Source organism: Pan paniscus, chromosome 17 (genome assembly GCF_029289425.2).
Source record: "Pan paniscus chromosome 17, NHGRI_mPanPan1-v2.0_pri, whole genome shotgun sequence".
In the NCBI taxonomy this organism is placed as follows: Eukaryota; Metazoa; Chordata; class Mammalia; order Primates; family Hominidae; genus Pan; species Pan paniscus.
This window is the reverse complement of record NC_073266.2, coordinates 86,746,381-86,761,005: the sequence shown is the minus strand read 5'-3', so window position 1 is coordinate 86,761,005 and position 14,625 is coordinate 86,746,381. Positions and strand designations below refer to the sequence as shown.

Genomic DNA, 14,625 nt, shown 5'->3' with positions numbered 1-14,625 from the left:
TCCTCAGTCTGGTTAGTTAGCTTTTTAAATTCTCACATTCTTCACTCGTAATATGGGAATATTATTACGTATTTTTGGAAGGAGTGAATGTGATAATCATACGAAGTGATGAGCAGAGGTACTGGAGGGTATAGTATGGGCTAAGTTCTTGTTGTTGTTGACTTGGCATCATGACTATTGCTAGTATTTCTGAGTACCTCATATACAGTGTGAAGGGGCTCTGGCACTACCCAGCCAGTGCCCACGGTTTTGCTCAAGTGTAACATGCAGGCAAGGCCAGGAGTCTATATTAACATTCGGCACTAACAAAGTCCCTTCTGTGTGCACGGAGGTTCTATGTCTGGGGTTTCTCACAGGTTATTTCTTGGGCTATGTCTTTAAACCCTTTAACCCATCCAGATTATTGTTGCTATCCACCGTGACAATGCTGCCTGGGATTTGAAGGATTTCTAGGGAACTAAACTTTCCACTGTGTCAGTGATCAATTCTTCCACTGAAGTGTTTTGGGAAAATGTTCTTTCAGGAAAAGCTTTTTGTTTGCCAAGAATCTCTTGATTCTGTCCTGTCTCGTTGATGTGCTATAGATTACTACTGGTTTTACTTGCCATTTTCAGGGGAGGACCTTTTCTGTCTTGATTAAGATAAACGTGTCCTCTCTCCTCCAATTTCTGCCTTGTATTTGGCCATCATGACCACCCACAGAGCCAGGCCAGAATATGACTGACCATAAATCCTTGTGTTATGCCAAACTCCATGGTTTCATTCATCTGGCACAGAAGGCCACCTCTTTGTGGAATTGTGTAAGGATAGTCTTAGAAACGTAAGTCTCAAAGGATCTGCTCTCAGCTCCACTTTTTCAAACCAATATTACAGGATATTTCTGAGAGAGAAGAGTACATTAGAGGTAATATAATCTATTTTCTACCCATTGAAGTATTTCTTTTATTAATATCTGTAAACTTTGGTCATTAGGCCTCTCCTTAAAAATGTCTAATAATATTTCATTATGATATACATATATCTATATTATTTATATTCACCCTAATAGCAGAATGTTTTCTTAAATTGAAGTCTAACTTTCAGTAATTTGAACTCATACAAATGAGATCTTAGTGTAGCCTCTGTCCCAAATCATCTCTCTAACATAGGTGACCAGGCTTTATTATTCTAGCTTGCATCTTTTCAAGAAAAGCTTATTTGAACTCATGTAGATGCTGAAAACAGGCTAATATGGGACCATCAGAAATACTCAAGTCAGAGTTCCTGCCCTAGTGGGTTAATGATCCACCAGGAAAGGCAGAGAGACACAGAAGCGAACAGCTCAGTTTCCTGTGTGGGAAAGACTGTACTAAATGAAGTGGCAGTGCATAGTGACTCTGTAGAATCCGGACGCCACTGGCCCTGACCAAGCGTGAAGGCTTCGTGAAGAAGTGAGGTCTCTGGAGAGTCATAGAGGAGCCACAGTGAGGCAGGTGAAGGAGAGAGATATAGAGAGTGAGGAATTTAGAGGGTGCAACATGAACAAAGGTGCAGACGGATCAGCAGCACAAAGACTCTAGACCTGAACAAGCCCTTCCGAGGGGCTAGGACAGGAAGTCACAGGTAGATATTTTGCCCTGGGCCTCATTCTCTTACAGTCAAGTTTCTCTACCACATAGCCATATGGTGCCACATCTCCTCGTACAGCACGGAAAATTCTATGTTCCCTGTCCAACAGAAGTCATTGTCATCCCGAACGTTGCTCTTCCTTCTCTATTTCCATCTTAATTGATGCCACCACCATCATGATTAAAGCACAGGTTGGAGAGTCGGAAGAGCAGCCTCAGCCACTTCTATTTGACTGATTACAGATGAGTTATTTAACTTCTTGGAGCTTTAAAACCTCATTTGTAAAATGGGTATAAATAAAAGTACCCACTTCATTGAATTACTAGAAGTATGAAATGAACATTCTGTGAATAGGGCTGTACAGTACCTTACCCATAAGTTCAATAAATAAAATTGTTAGTATTATTAATATTAATAACATTAATATTAATAAATTGTTAATATTAATAAAACTGTTATTTAATGATTTATTCTAGTTGAAACCTGGACATAAACAGAAACTTTTGCTTTTTCTTCATTGAACTCTGGTTACCCTAAGAATGTGTTAGTTTACAAATGCCCTGTTTCTGATTTTTTTTTTATTACCATGATGAGTTTTTCTCTAATATACACACACATAATCCTGTCACTTGGGGCCAGTAAGGGATCTTTAGATATATTTTCCTTAAAGGACACACTAAGGCAGGGTGTATTAATCAATAAGACTGATGAACACTTTCAACTTTATGCTTACGCCTAAGACAATGTATGATTCAAACTATTAAAATGCCACCAATAGGAAAAACAAATACCATGAGCAGCAAGGCACTCTTGAGAAGGTGAACATTCTTTAGGGTAAAGCTTTCCCCTGACAAAAGCTTTTAACAGTGTTTTAAAAATCAGACTTCAGGATCGGGGTGGTGACTCACGCCTGTAATCCCAGCACTTTGGGAGGCCGAGGCCTGTGGATCACTTGAGGCCAGGAGTTTGAGACCATTCTGGCCAACAAGGTGAAACCACATCTCTATTAAAAATACAAAAAAGAGCCCGGCATGGTGGTGTGTGCCTGTCATCCCAGCTGCTGGGGAGGCTGAGGCAGGAGAATCGCTCGTACTGGGGAGGCGGATGTTGCACGGAGCTGAGATAGCACCACTGCACTCCAGCCTGGGCGACAGAGAGAGACTCCATCAAAATAATAATAATAATAATAATAATAATAATATAATTAGACTTCAGCACAGATCTTTCCTCTGGGAGTGCTCCTTTGCATCATTCCCCATTTGAAAGCACACTTCTGTACTGTGATCAACATTGGATGCAACTGACTGGCCACAGCCTGCTTAAATCTCCTCTACAGCTCTTGGCTGCCTATTAGATGGTGTGAAAGTTCCAGGGCCTGGTACACCTGAAGGTATTTAATGACCTCTCAACCAAGCCCCTCCTACATTTTCAGGCTTGTTTCCTGACGTACTTAGCTTTGCAGCAGGCTCAGCACAGGCTCTGCTCTTTCCCACCTGCCGCCTGATCCCCTGAGTGTGTAGCAATGGCCTCCACTCATTTCACAACCCAGCCTATACCCATCCAATAAGATTTGGCTGAGGACTTTGTGCAGAGTATGTTTCTCTCTCTAAACCTTTTACAATCTTCTTTCTCTAAATTCCAGGGTGCATCTGCTATTGTGTCTTTCTCCACCTGTGTCCTGGAGATAACTGTTGCAGTTATTTGTCACACTATTACAGTCTCCATTTCACCAAGTAGTTATTTTTCTAATTTAACCATAAGCATCTTGTTGACTAAGTAGTAACACTTTTAACTCTTTGTCTATATTCCAACCGTGTCCAAGCACCTTTTCTCTAATAAGCGCAGAAAATAGACATTATTTGCCTTTCATGTTATTCCTCTTAGGCACAATTAGCCTTTTCATTTTCTTAGCAATTCTATCATTTTGCAGATAAGTCCTTTACATTATTGGTTTAAAATTATATCTTACCATGCTCAGCTTGTCTTTTAGAATGTGAGGCTACTCATGGATGGAGGCCTTTTTGTTTATTTTTATCTAACTCCTAGGACAATGCCTAGAGGAATGGATGTTAGCTAAAATTTAAAATATAATAATAATAAAGCAGGTATAACTCTTTGCATGTATAGCTACATATTTCCTGAGTAACTCAGTCAGAAAGGAGAGTTTAATACAGAGTCTTCAGGTCAGTGTAACAATTCCATGCATGGCCAAACCCCCTATGATTCAAGATGAACTATGAATGGTCATGTTTTCTACTGAAAACTGCCTTACACTTAAATCTAGCCTAAAATCTCTGTGCATAAAACTAAGCTTCTCAAAATGTCAGTACTATGAGATAAGTATTCTGCTGTCTTTAAACTGTGCTTAAAAATCTGGATGAAAGAATGCTGACAATTGACTAAAACATAAAGGTTCTCAGCAAATAGAAAATTTAATTTAAGAAAACTATCAGTTTTGTTTCCCCAGAAATAATTCCCTTGGTTGAACAAGTAATTCCTTTCAGTTCTCACTAAAGTTAATGTATTCTTGAGCTACCTTGCATGATTTAATGCTAAATACACAATCACTACACGCAGAGTAAAGAGTGGGATGTAATTCTTCTAGGAGGTAATTTCGCCCTAGATGCTATGGGTCAAAAAAGGAGAGCTTTCCATGTGTTTGATGAGGGTTAGTGAATCTTCTGGCTCCCCCTACCCCAACTCCTTGCTCAGCACCTCCTCTGTGTCCCTAAACCCCTGCATTCTCATTTCTGCTAGTTTAGTAAAGTCTAGTTGCAATGAGGAATACAATTGCCCATTGCCATAAACAGGTGATATTTAATATGGGTATGTTGAAAGGGGATGATATGCTTTGGCTGTGTTCCCAGCCAAATCTCATCTTGAATTGTAATAATCCCCACGTGTCGAAGGGCAGGGCCAGGTGAAGTTAATTGAATCATGGGGGTGGCTTTTTTCCATGCCGTTCTCAGGGTAGGGAATAAGTCTCACAAGATCTGATGGTTTTATAAATGTGAGTTCCCCTGCACAAGCTCGCTTGCCTGCCAGCCTGTAAGACGTGCCTTGTTTTTCCTTTGCCTTCTGCCGTGATTGTGAGGCCTCCTCAGCCATGTGGAACTGTGAGTTCATTAAATCTCTTTCCTTTATATATTACCCAGTTCTGGGTATGTCTTTATTAGCTGCATGAGAACAGACTAGTACAGGGGAGAAGCAGAAATAATTTTTTTTTCACTTTAAGCAAATGTAAAATCTTCTTCCTTCTCTTTCCTAGGAGAATTAGAGCCTGTGATGTTCACTCACCTCTTTTTAAAGAGGATGCAACATCCTAAATTGTCACTGAATAATGGAAACACTCAGCTGTCTCCACAAAATTCAGTACTTCATCTCTGTTAAGTACTTCTGACCTTATTCTCTCACCTCAAGTTTTCCTGGATTAGAAATTAGAACATTTGCCCCAATAAAGTTCAGTACTCTTGGAAACTTCTTATCTTATTCTATATGCCAAACTATTATTTATCTTAGTTCTCCAAGGTTCTTCTGCAGATGGTAGTAATAGGTATTAATACTTGGTTAAACCCATCTCAGCTAATTAGATAGAAAATGCATTATCCTTTTAAACTTAAATAACATATTAAGCTAGCGAAAGAGCACTGAAGGAGACTAAGGGGCTAATGAGGTTGGAATTTGTGAAAACGCAGCAGTACTTTGATAGTTATTTTTGGTTAAGACGTTTTGGCCCTCTTCACCTTGCACTACGTTGACAGCAGCTGTCTTTTTCTATTCAAAACAAGGCCAGGGGAAAAGAAACCTGTAAGTGCCCCTTTCAATTATCTCTGAGTAACGTCTGCTTGTGGGCAGTGGTTTGGTGCTCCTCCCAGGTCTGCTTGGCAGGGATAACCCAGAGGTTAAATGGTTTTGGACAGAACACTCCGAAGCCTTGTGCCTTTAACGGAGTGGATTTTCCTTCTCATAAATCAGACAGGCTCCCGTGAAGATTTTATACAGTCCATTTCACCCCTGTGTGAGAGAGAAATGTTAGGTTCATTAATCTTTTTCTGCCTAAAAGATTTAAAGATAAGAGAAGCACAAGGGTTCCACATGGGTGCTTTATAGGTAAATGTATGCAGTGAAATGTGGAATTATACACTTGCTTTTAATGTAAAATTCAGAAGCCATTAACAAACGCTAGCCATAGCTTGATATTAATACTTTTCCATTTCAATAAGAAGGAAGGGGAGGGAAAAATATCTACACCTGAAACACACTACCAGGAGCTAGAAAAATGGAAACAAAGGAGGCATCCCCTGCTCCCAGGAGTCTACGTTTTTATCCAAGGTGGAATTAGAAAAAAAATAGATGTTTGATGCTATTAGGGAATTTGCGTATTTGAAAAGAAAATGAGATGATGAAAATAATTAAACAGTGGATACACATTTAAAATCATTAAGGCGTAAAAAGGAAGAAAAAGGCATTAGTGTAGGGTAATAGAAAACATTTATTCAAAAATCTCAAAATAATAAATAAGGTAAAAAATATAGTTGCATCATGTATATGGACTTGAAATATTTTCAACACTATAAAATTGCAAAAGCAAAATTATGACTTTTAAAATAACGCTAATGCAAATTTCAACATACTAGGAGCTGAAATATGTTGGCCCTCCGTTTTTTATTTTTAATTTTAAATAAATATTTTCTTCTATTGATTTACATTTCTAAACTCTCCTACTTAGCTGAATCTGTTTTGATTTTAAATTTTGCTTTACTGAAAACAGGCCATTAGTTTTGTTACTAGTAACCTTGCTTTTGTGTTTGATTTCTTTAGTTTAATTAATTGAGGCCTTCCTAACTTTAAGCCTTGTCAACACTGATAGACAAGGCCTTGAGCTATTTCTAAATACGGACTGCCCTAATCCATTTGTGACCCATGGATTTTTTATTTTTATTTTTACTCCTGCTTTTCAGCAGTTCATGGATTAGCCAAGTAAGTCTTCCATTTATCTGCAAACTGTCAGCATAGTAGATGAGCTTTGCCATCTGCTTAGGTGACAAAAGTTTTTGGCTGAACATATTGGAAGGGCACCTCTCACTTTGATGACACCACCTGCCAGTACAAAGAAAAGAAAACTGTGTACACCTGTCTGATCTCCACATCCCTGGTAGGATGGAATAAAAACCAGGTCTGCCATTCAAACCTGCAAATCTTTGTTACAAAGATGTAGCGACTAAAGGTCCATTCCCTCACTGAATCATATTTTGCAGAATGATGGATGGGGTGGGAGGGGACATCAGATTAAAAGTAATTTTATCTTCATGTCTTTGTTTATGTAGATAAAATCTGCACAATGACAATGAAAAGATCAGGCAAAAATACCTCTTTGCTTCCAGTGACATTGCCCTTGTCTAAACCAGCTTGACTTCCTTTATTCTACTTATAGTTTTCAACATTGCTACATAATTTCTAGGCAACTGCTTTCACCTGTCATGTCATCTATGACCTCCTCCTGCAGCATCTAACTCTGTAGGTGATTGATAAACATAAATATCTGGTGAATAGATGCAAAATAGTGAAAGTGGTTGGCTATGTTAATAGAATTGAAGAAGGAAAATACTAAGAGGTGCACATCCAGATGAGAGAATGTATGATTTGACGACAACCAAGACCAGATAGAAGAAACAAATTGAGTATGTTTGCATGTGTGTGTATGTGTGCTGGGGGGACTTCCTTCTGTGTAGATAAATCTGAATATAGAAAGTTTGTTTTAAGGCCTGGTGTGGTGACCTGTAATCCCAGCACTTTGGAAAGCCAAGGAGGGCAGATTGCTTGAGCCCAGGTGTTTGAGACCAGCCTGGGCAACATGTTGAAACCCCGTCTCTACAAAATAATACAAAAATTAGCTGAGTGTGATAGCATGTGGCTGTAGTCCCAGCTACTCGGGAGGCTGAGGTGGGAGGATCACTTGAGCCGGGAGGGAGTGGCTGCAGTGAGCCATGATCACGCCACTGCACTTCAGCCTAGGTAATAAAGCAAAACCCTGTCTCAAAAAAAAAAAAAAGAAAGAAAAAGAAAATTTGATTTAAAAATTGCTTTATTTCAAACACAAGTATAAAAATACATTTATATAATCACATACCATACATATATTGTAAGACTTTATTTCTTAGCAAAGGATGTTTTGATTACTTATCAAGTACTGAAACTATATAAATGAGTGTACTTACATCACAGTTGTAAAAGGATTTACTATAGAGTTATACTCTTTTATCGAATTGGGGAAATAAAAGTAAAGACAGCTTATTTCACTTCATTGAACTAAATTAATTTAAACTCTTCTGCAATCTAAGGCACAATTACTCGGGATTTAGATGCCAGAAGAGAAAGTTAATGTTATTTCCAGATTGTTTTATTATTTTTAGATTATCTTTTAGATTGTCATTTAAATTTCATTGCTACAGCATCTGGTTGAAAATCCTACTATTACTGGTTCAGAACTAACTGTGCTGAGGAAGTCTCTAATCCTTCTTGCCCAATCTATGGCTTTTGGGTATCAACTTCTTTATTCCCTCCTTCACCAGAACCATAGTATATAGTGCTATGTGTCCCTTTTCATTTTTTGTCCTTATGATATGTTGTTCATACTTTCTATATATAAATAGACACACACACACACACACACACAGGCACACACATACTCTTTTTGGCCTTTCTTGAAAATAATACTGAGAGATTCAGTCTTTGCAAGGTGAGAGTTTAATGGTTTTCATACGTGTCCCCACTGCTTACCACAGTGCTTGATGTATAAAGGTATTGGCATTTGGAAGCTGAATAAAACCTTTAAATCAGTCATTACCCTATGACATGGTTTGGCTCTGTGTCTCCACAGAAATCTCATCTCTAATTATAATCCTCACATGTCAGGGGAGGGAGTTGGTAGATGTTAGATCATGGGGGCGATTTCCCCCGTGTTGTCCTCATGAGAGTGCGTGAATTCTCAAGAGAGTGGATGGTTTTAAAGTGTGGCGATGCTCCTTTGCTTGCTCTCTCTATCTCTCCTGCTGCCCTGTGCAGAAGGTGCTAGCTACCCCTTTGACTTCTGCCACGACTGTAAGTTTCCTGAGCCCTCCCCAGCCATGTGGAACTGTGAGTCAATAATACCTCCTTTCTTTATAAATTACCCAGTCTCAGATAGTATCTTTATAGCAGTGTGAACACAGACTAATATACCCTAAAATAATTATTTTTTATTTTTATAACTTCAACTATTTTTTGGATTCAGGGGGTACATGTGCAGGTTTATTACATAAGTATATTATGTGATGCTGGGGCCCAAATAGACTATTTGGATCTAGCCATTCTACAGAAAATTTCAATACACTAAATCAGAACAAAGTGCATTTGATTTGGAAGCTTGCAGTTTGCAGAATATAAAGTTGGAAATACCACAATGTTAAAGACCTCAAGAGATCAAATTGACAGGCTGATGAATTAGATTTCATCAAGAGATAAGATAAGATAAGAAAAAATTATATAGTAGATAATATTTAGCATGCTAAAAAATGGAGATGAAAATCAATGTATTTACCCTCAAAAGAATGCAAATGGTATTAAGAGTTTCCAGTTGTTAAACGTCTCTTATGAACCAAGCACAGAGCTTGGTGTTTTACATGTCTTTAGTCTTCACTGAAACCATGCCAGGTGGTTTTACTTCCATTTTCCAGATGAACAAAGGGAGGTTCACATTGATTATTAAACTTAAGCAGCAAAATTAGAATTTGAAACAAAGACTCATTTTCTCTGGTCCTAAGATTGTCCACCTTAACCTCTATTCATAACTAAATCATTCAAGTATAAAGTGATTTGGAAGAAGAAAAGAGATGCCATGAATATTTTGAGTCCTATTTTTGTTACAGAACACATTGTTCCTACCATAATGGTAATATTATCCTCCTATTTAATTTAAGGCTTAAACAAAAGATAAGTAGGATATAATACTAACCCATACTTTTATAGTTTGTAATATTTTTATAGCTTGCAATATTTTGTAGTTTAAATGTCATTACATATTGTACTCTAGTTAAATTTATTTGAGTTTTTGTTTGGGTTTAAGATATTTCCTGGATCAATGCTTCTTAAATTAAAATTCAGAAAATTATAAAACATTTTCTGGAAAGGGATTTGAGACCTCACCAAATTAGTTTGTTTTCCTGTCTAAGCCTATTTTCTATCTAGAATAATTTTATATGTTTTTATATAAATAATTTTACATACATATTCGATATTATATAATAGTATATATGTAATTATATGATATTTATGTATTTTACATGCATAGGTAAAATATGTGTTCATAATATGTCTCAATTATCAAATAATCATTTTATATAATCTTTTTTAGAAATGAGTTATGGGAAATAAGGCCAAAAGTTTTTGTGAATGGTTCTCTGGACCATAACATGGGTGCCCAGATACTAAGAGACAGCCTCACAAACGTTGCATTCTCAGCTAATATGGAAAAGACAAACCACTCCTCCTATACCTAATGACCCTGAAATGTAGGGAGGGGGATATACACATAAGTATATTTATAACAGTAAAGCTTATCACCAAAATTTACACTGCGCAATTAAGTAACATAATTTTACTGTGTAAAGCGTTATATTGGGAAAAAAAGGAAGATAGAAGACAATATTAAATATGAGTCCTCAGTTCATGGATGTGTATTCAGACAAATAAGATACAGTTCAGATGATAAAAAATAGAGTAAAACAAATTCAAAAGTGAGTTGTATAGACAAAAGAGCTGGATTCAGAGAAATGAGAGATTATTGGAGGTGAAATGAATAACATAGAAAATGCTTTATGAAAAAGAAATATTTTGAATTAGGTATAAATGGATGTGCAGCCTTTTGGAATAATGAGAAGAGAGTATCCCAGGTCTAAAAATAAGTGTAGATGTGAAAGTGCAAGGAATGTGACAAGAATGGTGAATGGCCCATTTGGGTCGTACCTGGGAATTGGGAAAGTTGAGTAACTGAAGACATGTTTAAGAGGCAGCTTAAGCCAGTTTCTGAGCTATGTGTCTATCTTCATTGGCTGACCATAAAACAGTGCTTTCGGTAATCTAGAACATATTTTGGTTTTGAGTATCAGGAGATAAAACAAAATAAAAGTAGAAGAAGGACTTTAGGAAAAAAATGTTCTAAAAAGGCAGAGTGGGCACTTTTCTCTAATTCTGAAAATGTGAAAACTTCTCCCATAAATTACAGCAAGCAATTTCAGATTTTAAAAATTATGTACAATAGCTCCAAAAAGAGTTCCCTATTCAAGGCTCTGTAATTGAATAACTTAAAATAAGCAATTCTAAAGTCATGAAAATGTAATTTTGTATTTTATAAAGTAAACATTTTCATATCCCATTAAAACATGTTCATTTATTGCATAAATGCTGTTCATGATCCTTTTTTTAACCACATTCTGGGATTTTATTTTTATGTATTTATTTTTGTTATTATACTTTAAGTTCTGGGATGCATGTGCAGAATGTGCAGCTTTGTTACATAGGTATCCACGTGCCATGATAATTTGCTGTACCCACATGGTCCTTTTCTTTACATAAATCAATTATGCATGATGTTAGTGCATAAAAGCATTTTTCTTCCTATGGTGTGAATATATTAAGGATCCAGGGTCATTTCAAAATACAGATTTTTTGTGTGTGATAAAAGGAAATGTTTTCAAATATTAAAAAGAATAAAATCAACAAAAACCCATTTATTTTGATATTAATCAAATACCTTTACCCCCCATAGCCAAAGGTAATTTTTAAAGAAACTCATGGAATTATAACATATGGGCAGAAAATGTTGAATTTTACAAATTTTAAAAAGCAGTGCATAATATCAAACCCAAAATAAATGTAACTATACAGAAAGGATTGAATAACAGGTACACCTGTCAAACAAGAGGGTCTACATTTATCCAAGGGTTAGTATTGCTTTGTGAGTATTGTGAAGAGAATATGCATTAATAGTATAAAAGTTCTATTGTATACATTTACTTGTTGTCAAATGAGTTTTTGTTGTTATATTATTGAATGAATATTATGTTTTTACATTGTAATGACATATGTTAGAATGTGGAACTTCTCTCTTTCCTTGCTTCTTATACATAAATAGCCTACTTTCATAATATTGCTTCACTGGATCACCTGCATGACATCCACAGTAATTTATTAGGCAGAACAAAATACTTTAGGTGAAGTAAATAATATTTTTATTAAAAATTAATATTGAAAAACAAGGAAGTATAAGGATAGGAGAAATGAAACATGAAAATTCAATAACAAGGAGCTTAAGGAAGATGAAGATATTTAAAGTAAGTTTTGGCAAGCATTGCAATATTTAGCTGAACATTTTCATTTGTAATTAGATTATGAAATAAAGCCAGCTGGCTTTGTAAAGTTTTAAATACTGTGTGAACACAGAAGCATATGGTCTTTTGATGGTGTCAGCTGATTTCAATCTAGGTAGGATACTTACATGTTCCCAACAGTTACAGATTTCTGAAGAGATTTTCCATTAGCTATAAATAATTATCAATATAAATTAATATTTGTCTGACCTATGCCAATTATTTAGCCACTTTTGTATATGTTCCAAATGCAACAAAAATGCCCATTATTTACTTTTGTCACTCATTTAGTGAGTTAATAGATGACATTTGTTTTAAGCTTTTTGAATATTGGAGAATAGTTAAGTATAATTCAGAGTTTCGAACTTGTCTAGATACTCGTTCTAGTTTTGGAAGGAATGTTAAAACAAAAATGATCTAGCTTCATATTTAATAAAGGTTGCTGTTGCTGGAATCTATCATATATTATTGACTTTTTGCCCAAACTTTACAAATTCCTAAGCTTTCATGAAACATGCATCTGCTAATTCCTCTCAAATCTTTCCTTTCTCAAAATTAATAAATAGGCAAATAATTAAAATAAAATATTATTTAATAATAGTGGTTTTATTATCACCTTAGACTCCACAGTCTCCTAAAATGAAGAATCTTAATATGTTATAGTTATTTTAAACATACTTTTAGTCTTTAAATACTGAATACTTTTCCATTTTCCCAATACCTTAATTAGAAAAAGGTAATTAGTAGAACGCATGGATTCAGTCAGACTACACACCCTTCTTTTGCATATTAGTTTGTATTTGAAAAAATACAGGTTTGAAGTTTGCCATCCAGCTTGAAATAAGTGACACTGACTTTACAATACTCTTCTTTACATTTGAAAACTATGGCTAATTCCATGCTTCCTTTATATTTTCTGTTACATTCAGTAAAGAGAATGTAGACACATTTGTAAAAGGCAAATATTTCAAAACTAAACAAGCACGCATCTTTCAAATCGCCTTCATACAACTATTCCAGAACAGGCCCCCGTTTCAACGAACTGTATGCTGTGCGGTCAAAAGATTCTCACTTGAAAAATTCAAGTATTCTCACTTTTCCTTAAAAATAAAAATAAAATATAAACTTTTAAACCTGGCAGTTAGTGTAACATTCCACGCTTTGTCTGTAATCTTCAACTTCTCAACTTCAACTTTTTGTCTTATTATTTCTCTTTACAAATAATCTATTTCAGCCAATTTGTACTCAGTGTTCTGTAACACTCCCATGCTCTACCCTCTAGGGGCCGTACTGTACAGAGTTCCATAAGCGTCTTCCATTTTTGCATACCAAATTATTTTATCATTCAAGTTTATTGGACTCCTTTTGTAAGCTTTCTCTAATCTCCAGCATGTAAAATGCCCCACACTCTCTGTCATAGTATTTCATATCTATTACTTAACTTATTCATTTGTAGCTCTATATCTGTCCAATTATATCTGTACATTGGTTTATTCTATTAGTAGTTTCCTGAAAACATACTCTATGCTTTCTAATATTTTTGGAAATATCTATCACTCAATTTTATTTGATAAATGACTTTTCCCTTGTCATGTTTTATATCTGACCTATTCAAATACTTACCAAAGAGAAGAAGCAACAGAGAACATATGTTAGGTGGTTTGTTTGCATGTTCTTGTAGTATTTGACAAAAATAAATAACTACTCCATTACTGTTGATGTCTATAAATAAGATATATATTTATTTTCTAATTCTTGGAGAGATTATAGTTTAGGCTATGAAACTAAGCATTTTTCCCTCAATTTTTATGCAGTAAAGCACATTTGGTGCTAAACAATGACCTATAACCTTCCTAACTGGTTTTGAATTTGTGATTCTGAGTCATCTTGAATTCTTCATTTCTACTATGTATTGAATATTTGCTTTGTTATCAACATGTTTGCATACGAGATCTTCAGCATTAACTCTCACTTCATATAGCCATGTTATCTCTTAGCAAAAGCTATCTCTTCTCTTATCAGCAGATATTAATATGAACTCGAAGGTGCAAAATAAACATTGCATCTTTTCTACTATTGAATATAGAAGTTCCCCAAATTGCTGTTCGTTGGAAATCGACAAAATACATGAAATTGCCATATAGCTATTGCTTTGGATTGTTCAAGCTTTTTCAGTGGAGTCCACTTATTTATTAAAATCAAAGTAAAATCTTTGCAGCCTCTTTTAAAAAAAGGAATAAAGGAATGGTATGTAGAAATGGGGTAATCTTATTTTAAGAACAGTAGTTTACTTTGGATGACTTATTTTAACCTCTTTCACACTCCAGACAACACCATCAGATTTAGCCATACACAGAGCGTCTGGAGAAAAGCATTAAAAATAAAACGAAAAGTGAGCTTTTAAAATTAATGTAAAAGTGTCAGCCAACATTTGCCAATGTAATATCAGAGTTTTTGCAATTATAAGTAGTAAGCAAGAAAGGTCAACTTGCATGGGTCAACAAATAAAAGAAAATATTCTTATAGTGGAAAATAAAAAAGCACAAAGAAAACTTTTTATTTTGCAGATCATTTCTGCACTGCCTGAAACTAGTGGTTTTCATCCTAGACT

The 14,625-nt window shown here is 35.5% G+C and overlaps 1 long non-coding RNA gene across 1 annotated transcript in view; it reads left to right on the top strand.

Moving 5' to 3' along the window:
• The first annotated feature begins 4,607 nt into the window (after nt 1–4,607).
• Nucleotides 4,608–14,625, top strand: part of LOC134729261 (uncharacterized) — a 54,102-nt gene continuing 44,084 nt past the window's right edge. Inside the window, exon 1 of the long non-coding RNA XR_010110169.1 lies at nt 4,608–4,724. This is a non-coding gene — a long non-coding RNA (uncharacterized LOC134729261). The remainder of the gene's footprint in view (nt 4,725–14,625) is intronic.